Genomic DNA, 13,427 nt, shown 5'->3' with positions numbered 1-13,427 from the left:
GGGTCTTATTATTTAAAAGAACAATATTCCTTAGCACTGTACTTGATGTTGATATAATTCCAATGAACATGATTTCTAATATCATACCCTTGATACTGATAACTGAAGAAGCACCATATTTGTCCATTTCAACCCCCCCCCTTTTTTTTTTTTGCCATATGTGGCTTGTGGCATCTTAGTTCCTCAGTTAGGGATCAAACCCTGGCCCCTGGCAGTGGAAGTGCAGAATCCTAATCACTGGACCATCAGGGAATTCCCTTAAAATCTCCCTTTTGAACCTTTTTAATCTAACAGAAGAAAAGACCACAATATTCTGCTTTAGGTCCCCAGATCTTCACAGCTCTGTATATTCCTTCTGTGTGTCCAGGTGTCATCAGGTGTATTTATATTGAGATGATCCCATAACTGATCTTTTTGATATCTCTGCAATGTCATTTGATGAATAAGTTTTCAAAATAGTGGTTGTACAGTAGCTTTTAAGACTCTGAGGTAAAAATATCAATTGGTACTATAAGGAGGGTTTGGGAAATACCTCTAAACTACAATTTAAGGTTTTTCCAAGACCAAGTCATGAGAATTGAGGTCAAACCTCTGCTCCTTCACTTAATGTATGATCCTCAGTAAGTGACTTAAGTCCCCTCATGTTACATTTTCTTAACTACAAAATGAGATACTTCTTACTTATTCTAAGAATGTGGATATATTATGGTAAAGCTGGTGAGGCCATAGGACTATTCAATAATAAGACTTGAAAGAAACAAGCTTTTTCTCTCCCCATGGGTCCCAGAGAGGAGGTCCCTGCTTGCCATCAGGGCCACAGGGGAAGTGCTAGGCTTTGGCCAGGTGCAGAAGACAGAAACACAGAAGCCTAGGCCAGAGTCTTTATTTTGGTTTCCAAGGAAAACACAAGGCTGGACAAATTAAACGTCTTAAGACTGGCTCCTTTGAATAATTCCAGCAGGCTTCAAGGCATAGTGTGGTCTCTAATTGCTTCGTACCTGGTCCTGGAGTGTTTTAGGGCTGGAGATATATTTCCTTGGTGTGTGAGAGTTAGATAAGAAGATAGTTGTGGGATATGGACCCTGGATTGGTTAGTCTGTATATGAAAAATGTGCTTTGGTCAAGCCCTTTTCTATCTGTAAGAATTGATTATCCTTAGGAGATGCAGTCTTTCCCAGTGTCTATAAGGCTCATAAATGACAGAGCATCAATAATACAGAATATAAGAAAATATAGTTAACGTAGTTAACCAATGGATGCCAAATAGAAAGATATGGAATCTAAGAAAATGCAGAACAATTGATTCTGTGGCTCTTTGTCATCGTTTTAAGGCAACATTGTAGTAATGATAATAGAGAACTTAGAGAGCAGGACATGGGTTGCCTAAGCAGCACAGAAAGCCTATTATTATGGGGATAAGAGAGGAGGAACACAGGTAGAACTACAAGGAATCCTTGTGGGTTGGCCATAACTAAGTTTCCCATTTATATGGCATTAGCCAAACACAGATCTGAACTTTTTGGAGTTTGTAGCAATATCTTGGTGGAATTGTGGAGTATATTAGAAATATGCTCAGTTCAAGGTGGTAGGTCTGAAAGTCATGTTGTTGGAGGATATGATCTGATAAATTAGCAAAGTAAACATAAAGGTTAGTGGTATTGTACATAAGGAGGGGTAGGAATAGTTGTAGTGTCAGAGACACAAGACAGAAAGTTGTGGTGGAAAGCTGGAGGAGAACAGCAGGAGGAGGCACTGGGGAGTGAATGCTTCTCTTCCCAGGGGGGCCCTGGAGTTGACCGACCTAAGACAGCTGCCTCCATAATGTCCACTAAGCTTTAGAATGGCACAGACAGTATTAACCTCTATCAGATTTCTCTTTAAGCTTGAGAGTATATGGGGTCTATGTTTTGGCAAGGAATATACCAGGATCGTGGGCTAAGCAGACAGAAGACTTGAGGAATGTAAGAATATAATAGAAATCCTTAGTACCAAAAAAAAGCAGAAATGTCCTGTGTCCAGTATGTGTTTTAGGACAGGCAGTCCATAAGCTCTGCTGGGGTGGAGGTTTTAGCATCTGGGGTGAAGCTGTCTTGGGCACAGGGGGTAAAGACATCTCCAACTTCAAGGAAGGCCTCGGATTGGGGTGATGTCACCTCCAGCAGTGACCTTACAAGCCAGGCCAGTGTTGTCTGGGATATAGAACTTGGGGTATCCTTTCCAAGTGCATAGCCACTTGAAAAGTGTGTCTTAGCATTTTAACAAATTTGGTTGAAACAATGATTGGCTTGGGCTTCTGGGTTACAAATCACTGAAAGTACCCAAACCAATAGCAGTAAGACCCTGTCCACACAGTAGTGTGAAACTGAACTTTAGTGGTTTGCTACTCCCGTCTAAAAGCCATGTCCATGTCCCAGGCCTGGGACCTGGTCAACTACCCCTAAGCACAGAGTAGCCCTTAGCCATTTACTATTTTGTTTCTCTTGTTACTTCTTAGGAGTGGTCAGTTAATGGTGGCCCAATTTTTCTTTCCTTCATATATCTATGTCCCTTGCAAAGTGACTTTCTATATCTCCTCCTGTAAAGAGGTATAGTCTATTTCCCCAGCGCTTGAATCTAGGCTGGCCTCATGACCAGCTTTGGTCAACAGAATGCATTGGAAGTGATGGGATGCTAGTTCTGAGTCCAGCCTCAATAAACTTTGAACATGTCTGTCCTCTCTTGGAATCCTGCCACCACCATGAGAACAAATCCAGGTTAGTTGGCCAGAGGATAACAGACTATGTGAAACAGGAAGTTAACCAAGTAAAGGCCACCTTAAAGCAGCTAGACCCCAGTCAACCTTCCTTGAGTGAATCCAGCCAAGACCAACCAGGCCTAGTCTAATTAGCAGAATAACCGAACTAACTCAAAGAGTAATGAGCTAAATAAGTGATTGTTATTTCAAGTCATTAAATTTTGGGGGAGTTTGTTACACAGCAAAAAATAACTGATACACTATGTTAATTTTGTTTCCCTTGTTCAACAATAAGCTTCCTCAGGGCAGGCCTATTTCTTTGTTGCCTCCATCCCAGCTTCTAGCTCTGGGGCTGAGCACATGGTTGGCATACCATAAATACTTGTTCATTAGTCAGACCCTCTCTGATAACTTTATGGGTGACTTGGAGCATCTTGTTTTCCTCTCTGGGCTTACTTTTCCCTTGTTCACACCTCTATCTGATCTTTCCAAAGGACTGGGTGATGAGTAAAGATATATTTCCCTGTTGGGACTTTTCCTGAGCATCTCTTGGTGGTTCCTTCACAGAATACTCTCAATCTACTTTAGAAAAAGAAAGAAAGAGGGACTTCCCTGGTGGTCCAGTGGCTAAGACTCCAAGCGCCCAATGCAGGGGGCCTGGGCTTGATCTCTGGTCAGGGAACTAGACCCCACATGCTGCCACTGAAGTTCCCATGCCACAACTAAAAAATTCCCACATGCTGCAACAAAGGCTGAAGATTCCACATGCTGCAACTGAGACTTGGCACAGCCAAATAAATAAATGAATACATTTAAAAAAAAGAAAATGCAAACTTGTGAAACAGCCCAGAGCATTCTTGGGTTTATCACTTTTTGCAAATGTTTTTACCCTATATGTGAAATTATTCATCTACTTCCCTCTTTTCCTAGCACTTCCCTTGCAAGGGGAGCATCAGATGTGTCAGGATACGACTGTGAGGTGAGTGGTCGTGAGGAGGAGAGCAAGAGAGCAAGAAGATAACCAGCTTGCTGTGTTCACTTATTTGGGACATGGGGGACATGCACAAGTGTCCTGAACTCCTAAACATTCTGCACAGTAGTCTGACTCTTGAGATATGCTTGGGGAGGACACCTAGCTTCTAAGTCCCCAGGAGCACAACGAACCTGGAAGCATGCCCAGACTGTGGACTGTTAGACTTGGTGAGCTGGGAGGCTTTCCCATTCAACCCCCTCCCTACCAACATTTCTGTTGGGTCCACCTGCGTGTCTGCACAGTGAAATTGCCTCCCCTGAACATTTTAATAGCTGGCTCATAGGACCAGGTGAGAAAAATCAGGAGTGTGTCTGCACGCAACCCTTCAATCTTGCCTGGGAACCTGAGAGTTGTGAAGCTGATGTTCCTGAAACTATTTAAAGCCCCAGGACTGGAGGAAGAAGTGGCAACTCAGTGGCAGCCTCTGAAAAGACCGATTGTTGCTGAGCTTGTTTCTCTTTGAGGATCCCAGAAAGGGAAGAAAGGGGAGGACACAGAGGCTAAGGGCTGGAGCTGGGAGGGGCCTCTGGTAAAGCTGCTGCCTGGCCAGTAACTGTTGCTGTCTGTTCTCTTCTTGAACATCTTTTCAGATGGGCAACACACCTTCCCCTATTATCCAGCACAGTTCTAGATGCCCTCTGTTCTTTGCTTAATATCTATCCCTGCTCCATTAAAAAAATTAAGATAATTCTTTCTAGCTTAGACACTGGGAAAGAAGCTTAAAAGAAAAAACTAAGGACATGGTAAGGATTACAGGGTGTGGTGGGAGAGGTGTAGGAGGAGAGAGGACATTGCATTGAGGGAGAGAGGTTTCTAGCTGTGGGAGTGGACCACAGACTCCTTGGGATGATCCTCCAAGTCCAACCTCATCTGCAGTGATTCCTATTTAAGTTGATTTCATCAAAATGAAATAGAAGGGGAAGGCAATTCTCAGATGATTTCAGCCAAAATGCAAAACTATCCCTTGACAAATCTGGATTCGTTTCTTTGGGGGGTTCTTGTTTAATGAAGTGAGGAAATTACAACAAGTTTGAGGGTGAGATAAAGTCCTATAAGATAAATCCATTTCCCCATTAACTTCCATGATAGACTTGATGGTGTCTATCAAGTACTTTGCCCATTTTTAAATTGAGTTGTTCATTTTCTTGTTGTTAAGGTGTGAGAGTTATTTATTCTGGACACTATATCCCTGTCAGATATATGATTTCCAAATATTTCCCCTATTCTGTGGGACATCTTTTTACATTCTGATGGAGTACAACTTATCTATTTTTACTTTTATTGTTGGACCATAAAGAAAACTGAGAGCCAAAGAATTGATCCTTTTCAACTGTGGTATTGGAGAAGACTCTTGAGAGCCCCTTGGACTGCAAGGAAATCAAACCAATCAATCCTAAAGGAAATCAACCTTGACTATTCATTGGAAGGACTGATGCTGAAGTTGAAGCTCCAATACTTTGGCCACCTGATGCAAAGAACTGACTCATTGGAAAAGACATTGATGCTGGGAAAGATTGAAGGTGGGAGGAAAAGGGGACGACAGAGGATGAGATGGTTGGATGGCATCACTGACTCGATGGGCATGAGTTTGAGCAAGCTCTGGGAGTTGGTGATAGACAGGGAAGCCTGGCATGCTGCAATCAAAGAGTTGGATGTAACTGAGTGACTGAACTGACTGACTTTTGTTGTTGGGCTTTTGGTGTCATATTTAAGAAACTCTTGCCTGATCTAAGGTTATTATTTTTAATCTTGATCTTTGTTTAGCATTTTATGGTCTGGAATCTGTTTTCACATGTTAGTTACCTCACTTATAAAATGATGTGTAAGAGTTTAAGACACTTAAACGTTTGAGATCACATAAAAGATAAATAATCATATAAATAAATAGCAATGCTTGCCTGGCCCTAAAATTTATGCTATATAAATAAGGTGACTATGGAATTTTTTGTCTAAGCTGAACATATTTAAGGATAAAGGTAGGTGATAATAATTATTATGAGTAACAAGTGTGAACTGGGACTGTTTTAGGCAGACTGGGACATATTCTGCCTACATATAAGTCATGGAGACCCGAGTCCCAGTGTTGAATCCACTATTAATTTGCTAAGCCCTTACCCATACAATGGGGGGTGAAGTAGATAATTTCAAAGGTTTCCTTTCATCTCTACCATTCTAGAACTCCATGACAGGTACTGTTAAGTCAAGAACTATAGAGGAGTATTGTGCTGTTACTGACCTAAGACTTTGTTTGATTCTTTGATGGTTGATATCCTTAATAGAGACTGTTAGGGTGGCCAAAATCACATTAAGGCAGAAGCAAGTCTTGTTAAAACAATTGCTCCTTCCTATAGTCAGGAAAGACAAGTGGGTGCTGTTCACTGGTTTTACCTAAAAAACATTATCTACAAAACATTTAATTCCTGTGTGTATCCTGTAAATGTTGGTGTCCTTCAAAGTTCTGTCTTTGGCCTTTGACCCTTCTTATGCTATGTGTTATCCTTGGATACTCCATTACTGGAAATTCAATTACTGCCTGAGTATTGATGAATTCTAAACCTCATATCTCTCTCCTGAGCTCCAGATCTATATATCCAGTTTCCCACCAGATGGCTACACGTTCCAGACTATGAAATGACCTACTCCTGGCATGTGCATGGCCAGGGCCAGAGGACACACGGAGGTCCCTATCCCCCTCCTCTTTCCTTCCCGCTCCCTTCTATGGTGAGGGGTTTCACAGGTTCACACGTGTGTTCCCCTCAGCCTGAATTCCCACTCTTCAGTCTCACTCCTCCCAAGCAGTCCCATTTTTGGCTCCTCCTTGGGCTTGGGGGCGTTGTATGATGGTGAGGTTCACTATCAGGAGGATAGGCCTGGGGAAGAGGCTTGTCTACAGGCTGCAAGTGGGCTTGGAGCCATTTGGGAGACAGTTAGGGAATCCTAGGAAGGCAAAATGGAAGGAGGGGTGTGAGCTCTGAGTGGTTGGTCACTTGAACACCACAGAAAAGTCTTGGTTCAAGGAAAATCAGAGTGGAAACTACCTACAGAGTGAGTCAAGGGCAAGGCCGCCAGTGTCCCAAATCTAAGGATTTTAACTGATCCCACAGTACCTTAAGCTCAACATAAGCAGACCAGAATTTATTGTCTTACTGCTTACCTATAAGATCTTCATCCTCTTCTATTCCATATCTGAGCAAACAGCACCATCAAACAATCTTCAGTCTTAGCCATAAACCTAGGCATTGATTCTACTTCTCCTAAACATCTTTATAAACTGTCTTCTCCTTATCAGCCTGACTTGCTAATGCCTTAGTGTGAATTATTGTCATTTCTCATCTGATCTCACTCCCGCCAGTTTTGTTTCTCTTAAGTCCATTCTCCATAACATCAGTCTGACCAGGACATTTCCTTACTTAAAACTTTGTATTTGTTTCCCATTGCCTTTGGCATAAACCCAAGCTCCTGATGGCATGGAAGGCTCTCTGGGATCTGGCTCCTGCCTAACTTTCTGGATCTATCTATCATCACTTCCCCCCTTTTATGCTTCCCCCCATTTACGCTCCTTCCAAGCTGAACTCCCTGTGTTTCCCTGGGTGGGCTGTGCTAACGCACATTCGTTTGGCCTTCTATGTAACTCTCCCTTTGCTGAAATGATCTTTCTCCAGGTTTCACTTAATGAATCCCTGTTTGTCCTTTGTACATCAGCTTAGATGTCACATCTAGGAACCCCTGTGCTCCCCTGTCTGTGTCTGCTTCTCCCACTTCCTCATCACATGTGCTTTCATGGTGCTCTGTGCTTTTGTACCATGCTCATCTGTAATTCTTTGTTTTTCCTTCTAGAATGGAAGCACCTTGAAAGCAGGGCTTTATCCCTATCCCAGTACCTAGCACAGTGCAGGGCACTTAGTACACAGCTCCTCTACAAATGTTTACTGAACCAATCAAAGAACTATGGAATGAAAATTTTATTTACATTTTAAAATTTAATTTTAATTTTATTTTTGGTTGTGCTGGGTCCTCATTGCTGTGTGTGGGCTTTCTCTGGCTGTGGCAAGTGGGGGCTACTCTGCAGTGGTGGTGTGTGGGCTTCTCATTTCAGGGGCTTCTCATTGCAGGGGTTCTCTTGTCGCGGAGCATGAGGCTCTATAGTGTGGGTTCAGTAGTTGTGGTGCATGGGCTTAGTTGTCCCACAGCATGTGGAATCTTCCCTGGAATTGTTCGAGCCCTTATCTCCTGAATTAGCAGGCAGATTCTTAACCACTGGACCACCAGGAAAGTCTCTGAACTTTAAAAAAAAATCCTGTTTCTCTATGCTATTAATCAGCAATTTTATATACTATCAATTGCTATAAGGTAAAGGAGTTCTGAAATCAATTTCTAATATGGTTTTGGCTGATGACAATCCTTAAATGGGTGTAACCATAAAAAGTGCCTCTGTTGTAATCAGCCTGGATTCCCCCTCTTCCAAACTCTATGTAACTTTTTCTGGATGCCAAAATGTTGTCCTGGGATGGTAATGCCTACTGCTAGTCTCAGGCTGCCATGCATATTCATGTACTGTTTTTTTTTTTAAATATAGATTTTCATTTCTCTTAAATAGGAGTGAGCGCACTAGGTGTACGGTTAAATATGTTTCCAATTAAGTTTTCAAAAATTATCATTAGTGACACATGGATCTTAATATATTTGATGAATTTCTTTTGTTATTATTGATGCCCAAACTGTCCTACTTTTGACCAGTGGGAGCCTCAAGTTAGCATCTGAGTTATTTTAACAAAAATGTAGCAGTCTTTGATAGCTTCTTTGCTACTTTGTACAACAGTATGTTTCAGGAACATAGTGGGTATTCCTTGTCCCAGTTAGTGTTCAGTTTTAACACACTGAGTCAGTCTGTATATATGGTGGTTGTAGCAAAGACGAGGAGTTTGGAACAACATTATAGCAGGACTCCCCGGCTTCCCTAACTCTATAATATGCTGATCTTTAACCTGACTTTTTTGTGCAATTAATGAACATCCCCAATTCTTTTGAGAGAACATACCACTTGTGTAAAACTGTGTGAAACAATGATTCTCTGTTCCAATTCTGAATGTATTTGCCATTCTCTGTAGATCAAAGGAGAAACTCAATAATGCTTAAAAGCTTTAAGAAACTTAAAAGTCTGGGTGATTGATCTTTTAATGAGGTCAAAGTTCCAAAACAATACAGCAGAATTCTCTAAGCAGAGCAATTCATTTAGTAGAATTAAGGCAGTTGCTGATCTCTTTTCCAAAGTTTAGTGGCTGACCAACTCAGACTTCAGATCTGAATAGAGACTCTCAGTTTGAGCTCCAGGGAAAGTATATATAGAGGGTCTCTGGACAATCCTTTCATTCATTCAATACACACTTATTTTAGCACCTACTATTTGGCAGGCACTGTGCAAGGTGATGGGGATGCAAGAGTAGGATCCAACTGACCTCTGGGGTTACAGCAGTGTTTGCTACAGAGAACAAGATGAAAGGTTGATTCTCCTGTGAGTTTAAAAAATAATTTGGAGTGGACTATACTGAAGTGACGTAGCACACATGCATAGAACCATAACCAAAGGGAGGCACAAGAGAATTAACAACCTTTTTGTGTGTGTGTCTGTGTGTGGAATATCAATCATGGTCAGCAAATCTCATTAATTTCACAGTAACTGTTAGCTATTATCTCCAGAGAGGCACAGCTCCTTTGTAAAAGGATAATAATAATTAAAAGGTAGAGCAAAGATTCAACTCTGAGTCTGATACAGCAGGGGTTCCTAAACCTTGGTTTGCTAAGAATTGACTGGAAGAAACCTTTAAAATAACAGATGCCATGGCTTCTCCAGACCTACTAAAACAGAATCTTTAGTGTTGGTGTAAGGAAAGGGACAGTTCATGAAACCAGAAAAAAATTTAAAGTTCTTCAACTTATTTTGCCGAGCCAAATTTGGAACCCCTGCCCTCCTCTATGCTGCCTGCTCAAGCAGTGGTTCCTAAACCACTGTCAGGCTTCAGGCTTCAGGCTTCAAGATGACCTTGCAAACTATAAACTTCCTCATTACATTCAGTCTTGATCCTAAATGGCTGCTTTTTTCAAAATCAAGACGACGAGACGGTAAAATGCCACAGGAAGGAGAGTGGCACTTTCCCGTGTGCTGAGTACTAGGGGTGGGAGTGGGGAAAGGTATTCAAGCACAGATTAGCTGACACTATGCCCAAAACGAGCTGAAGCTGCTAAACTTTGAAGATCAACCACGAAGGAAATTTTTCCCCCTTTAATCCATCATGGGAGCCTACTAATTGCATCCCACAGCTGCAACTGATCGAGGAGAGGGGCCACGAGAACAGAGGCAGCCAAAGTCTTCCGCTCTGGTTCGGCGATTAGCATAACAGGAACTGGAAGGGAAGTCGGAGCTTTCCATCAGTACTACAAGAGGGAAGAGAGCTCCCCAGCAACCGCGCCTGGAACGCAGGCAAGACTCCAACTCGAACCCAGACTCCATCCGATATAGGTAGCCGGGGCACGGGGAACCAGGCCTAGCAGGCGCTGTTCTGGAACGCCACACAGCTGGTCCCCAAAGTTATTGTTTCCAAATTCTCAAATTTCCCGGGCGCCCCGCCCCCGGGTTCCGAAGCGTCGCGCCGGAAGTGACCTCACGACGGTGGCGTGGAGACGCAGGGCGCTTCCGGCGGCGGCCGCGGCTGTGGGGGTGGGTGTGAAGAAGACCTTTAGTCTCAGGGTCTTGCGGGGCTTCGGGGCAGGCTTGATGTAGCGAACCGAGGAGGCGCAGGCTCGGTCGCGTAGAGGTAGGCCCGACGGAGAGGCGGGTGGCTGGTGGGCGCTCGTGGGAGGGGTCTTCCGGGGTTGCTGGGAGAGTTTGCTTTTAGGCTTCGTGGTTCCAGGCCTTGCAGACTTCTAGAGCGGTGGGTTCGAGATGGGGGCCGCTTCGGGTGCGCGGGGGCCCATTATTAGGACTTGCCTCCGGGATATGGTTTGAGGTGGAGGTCGAGTGAGCGGGACTCTCAACAGTCGAGGAATTGTGGGAGGTGTGAGGCATTAGCGGCCTAGGCTCTTAGCTTAGCCTGTTAATGGCTCCTGCAGCCCACCCCCTCATTGCTCCCTGCCTCAGTTTCCTTTTGCACAGTGGAGTACGGTGGCAGGGAAGAACGCTAGTGCCACATCCATGACAGATAGCTGGGGGATGGAGATGAATTGGAGTCTGAGAGGGAAGGGTGGCTGAGAAATTAGTGATACCTGACAGAGGTCAGCTTCTGCTATTCCTGGAGACTCCCCCTTGATTCTTTACTGTTGTTGGTGTACGTCTTAGTTTTTTATTATCAGTACTCTTTGTGTGATATTGGTTGAATTGATCAGTAATTGACTTGTTGAATGGTTCAAGTGTTGTGGTGTGGGGGAGGTATAGTCCTCACCTGCTTGGGCAGTAGGCTGTCAACAAACCTCCCAGTTCCAGAGGTAGGAGTCCAAACAGCCCACTCCTGCCGTTACAGATGAGGATCTCCAGACCCAGATTGGTTTTTGTTCTCTTTCCTAGCCACAGACTAAACTGATTTCTGGTCTGTCAAATAGAGGTCTTAATCCCATCAAAACTTAAGTGACTGCCTCTGAGCAGGTCACTGTTTCAACTGGAAACTTCAGATGGATTCTAGTCTTTTGTTTATTAATGGAAGATTAAGTGTACTGAGCACAGAATTCTTATTTTTTGGTTTCTCTTTATGAAATGGAAATGGTTACAAAAAAATAGCTTTTTGATTGCTAAGAATTTTTTGTTTTTTTTTTAATATAAATTTATTTATTTTAATTGGACGCTAATTACTTTACAATATTGTATTGGTTTTGCCATACATTGACATGAATCCACCATGGGTGTACATGAGTTCCCCATCCTTAACCCCCCTCCCACCCCCCTCCCCCTCCCATCCCTCTGGGTCATCCCAGTGCACCAGCCCCCAACACCCTGTATCATGCATGGAACCTGGACTGGCGATTCGTTTCACATATGATAATTTACATGTTTCAATGCCATTCTCCCAAATCATCCCGCCCTCGCCCTCTCCCACAGAGTCCAAAAGACTGTTCTATACATCTGTGTCTCTTGCTGTCTCGCATACAGGGTTATCGTTACCATCTTTCTAGATTCCATATATATGCGTTAGTATACTGTATTGGTGTTTTTCTTTCTGGCTTATTTCACTCTGTATAATAGGCTCCAGTTTCATCCACCTCATTACAACTGATTCAGATGTATTTGCTAAGAATTTTTTGTTGAAGCCTTCTTGAGGACTGTGGGACTAATAGTGTCTCTAACCTTTGTGACCTGTGACCCACAGTTAATGTATTTTGCATGCTGACTCTTTGTGACGCCTGCATGCGTAAAATGTGTACACAGGAAACAAAAGTTTGCCTTCTATGTGTGTGGTACCCTCTAAACATTTTCTATTTGATTGAAAAAAAAAGTTGATTGTAACTCACTAAACTGATTCTGACCTATATTGGATCTGACTGCTAAAGACCTGTAGTTTGAAAAAGGTTCGACTGGAAAATGTTTAATTAAGATGCTTGAGAGTCTGAGATTTGTAAGTAATGCAAGGTGGAAAATATGGCATTTTTCTGTTCTTATGAACCACAGGAACAGGGTTATTAGAATTCTTCAATCAGAACAACAGGACAGGACGTCCATATTAGTATCCCAAAGGAGTACAGTATCTGTATTGATAATGTGTCTGAATTTTGGCAAGGCATTTGAGTCTTTTCTGATGACCTGGTGGGTGAGATGGGGTGGGAGATTTGCCCTATTGTGGTTAAATTAGGTGACGTCATGACTTTGGGCGTCTGTGTCTGTAGGAATTTGATTTATGGATTCAGGTACAGCTGGGAACTTATTGAGGGTCTGTCACTTTCTTATATGCAGTGTGTATTTGAAGCCTTGTCTGAAGAGTGTTCTTATCAAATTTGTTGCCTAATGAAGTGAAGAGAGAAAGTATCATCTGGTTAATCTCAAGATTTGCCCAGTGTAGTTTAATGAAATGGAAGGGTCATCATAAATTTAAGTAATTTAAATATTTAATTGAAAATGGTTTAGTGTGTAATTTCTGTTAGGTTGTAAATATTGACTTTTAAAAAATAAATACAAAGTTTTATAAATCTAATAGCAATTTGATGCTTTAAAAGTATATAGATAACCTTTCTTATAGTAAAAAAAAAAAAAAAGCCCTTGAAGATATGGCTGTGTATAAATGGTGTATTACATTACCTGATTTTCAGATGTTAAGCCAATCTTGTGTTCCTAGAATGGATTCTGTTGAGTCGTGGTGTATCCTACTTTCTATATATTGCTGTTTTCAATTTGCTGATATTAAAAATTTTTGTGAGGAATATTGGTCTGAGGTTTCCTTTTCTTGTGATGTCTTTGGACTGGACTCAGTATCAAGAGTAAAATTACCCTCATAAAATGAGTTGGAAAACGTTACTCTGCTGTTTTTTTGAAAGAGTTTATGTAGGATTGGTAATTATTTCTTTCTTTACATTTGATAGAGTTTACCAGCAAAGTCCTCTGGGCCTGGGCTTTTCTTTGTGGGAAGATTTTAAATTACTCATTCAATTTCTTTACTTGATACAGGTCTATCTGGATTTTCT

General features: G+C 42.3%; 1 protein-coding gene across 2 annotated transcripts in view; it reads left to right on the top strand.

Annotated features, from left to right (window-relative positions):
• The first annotated feature begins 10,435 nt into the window (after positions 1–10,435).
• Positions 10,436–13,427, top strand: part of EDC3 (enhancer of mRNA decapping 3) — a 57,416-nt gene continuing 54,424 nt past the window's right edge. The window contains exon 1 of one of the 2 annotated variants that reach the window (XM_043489406.1): positions 10,436–10,579. The gene's annotated coding sequence lies outside the window, so the exon portion shown is untranslated. The remainder of the gene's footprint in view (positions 10,580–13,427) is intronic. The other variant, XM_043489407.1, reaches the window with a different exon arrangement.

The sequence above is a fragment of the Cervus canadensis genome, chromosome 17, assembly GCF_019320065.1.
Source record: "Cervus canadensis isolate Bull #8, Minnesota chromosome 17, ASM1932006v1, whole genome shotgun sequence".
In the NCBI taxonomy this organism is placed as follows: Eukaryota; Metazoa; Chordata; class Mammalia; order Artiodactyla; family Cervidae; genus Cervus; species Cervus canadensis.
The sequence above is the reverse complement of the archived record's forward strand: the minus strand, read 5'-3'. Positions and strand labels throughout refer to the sequence as shown.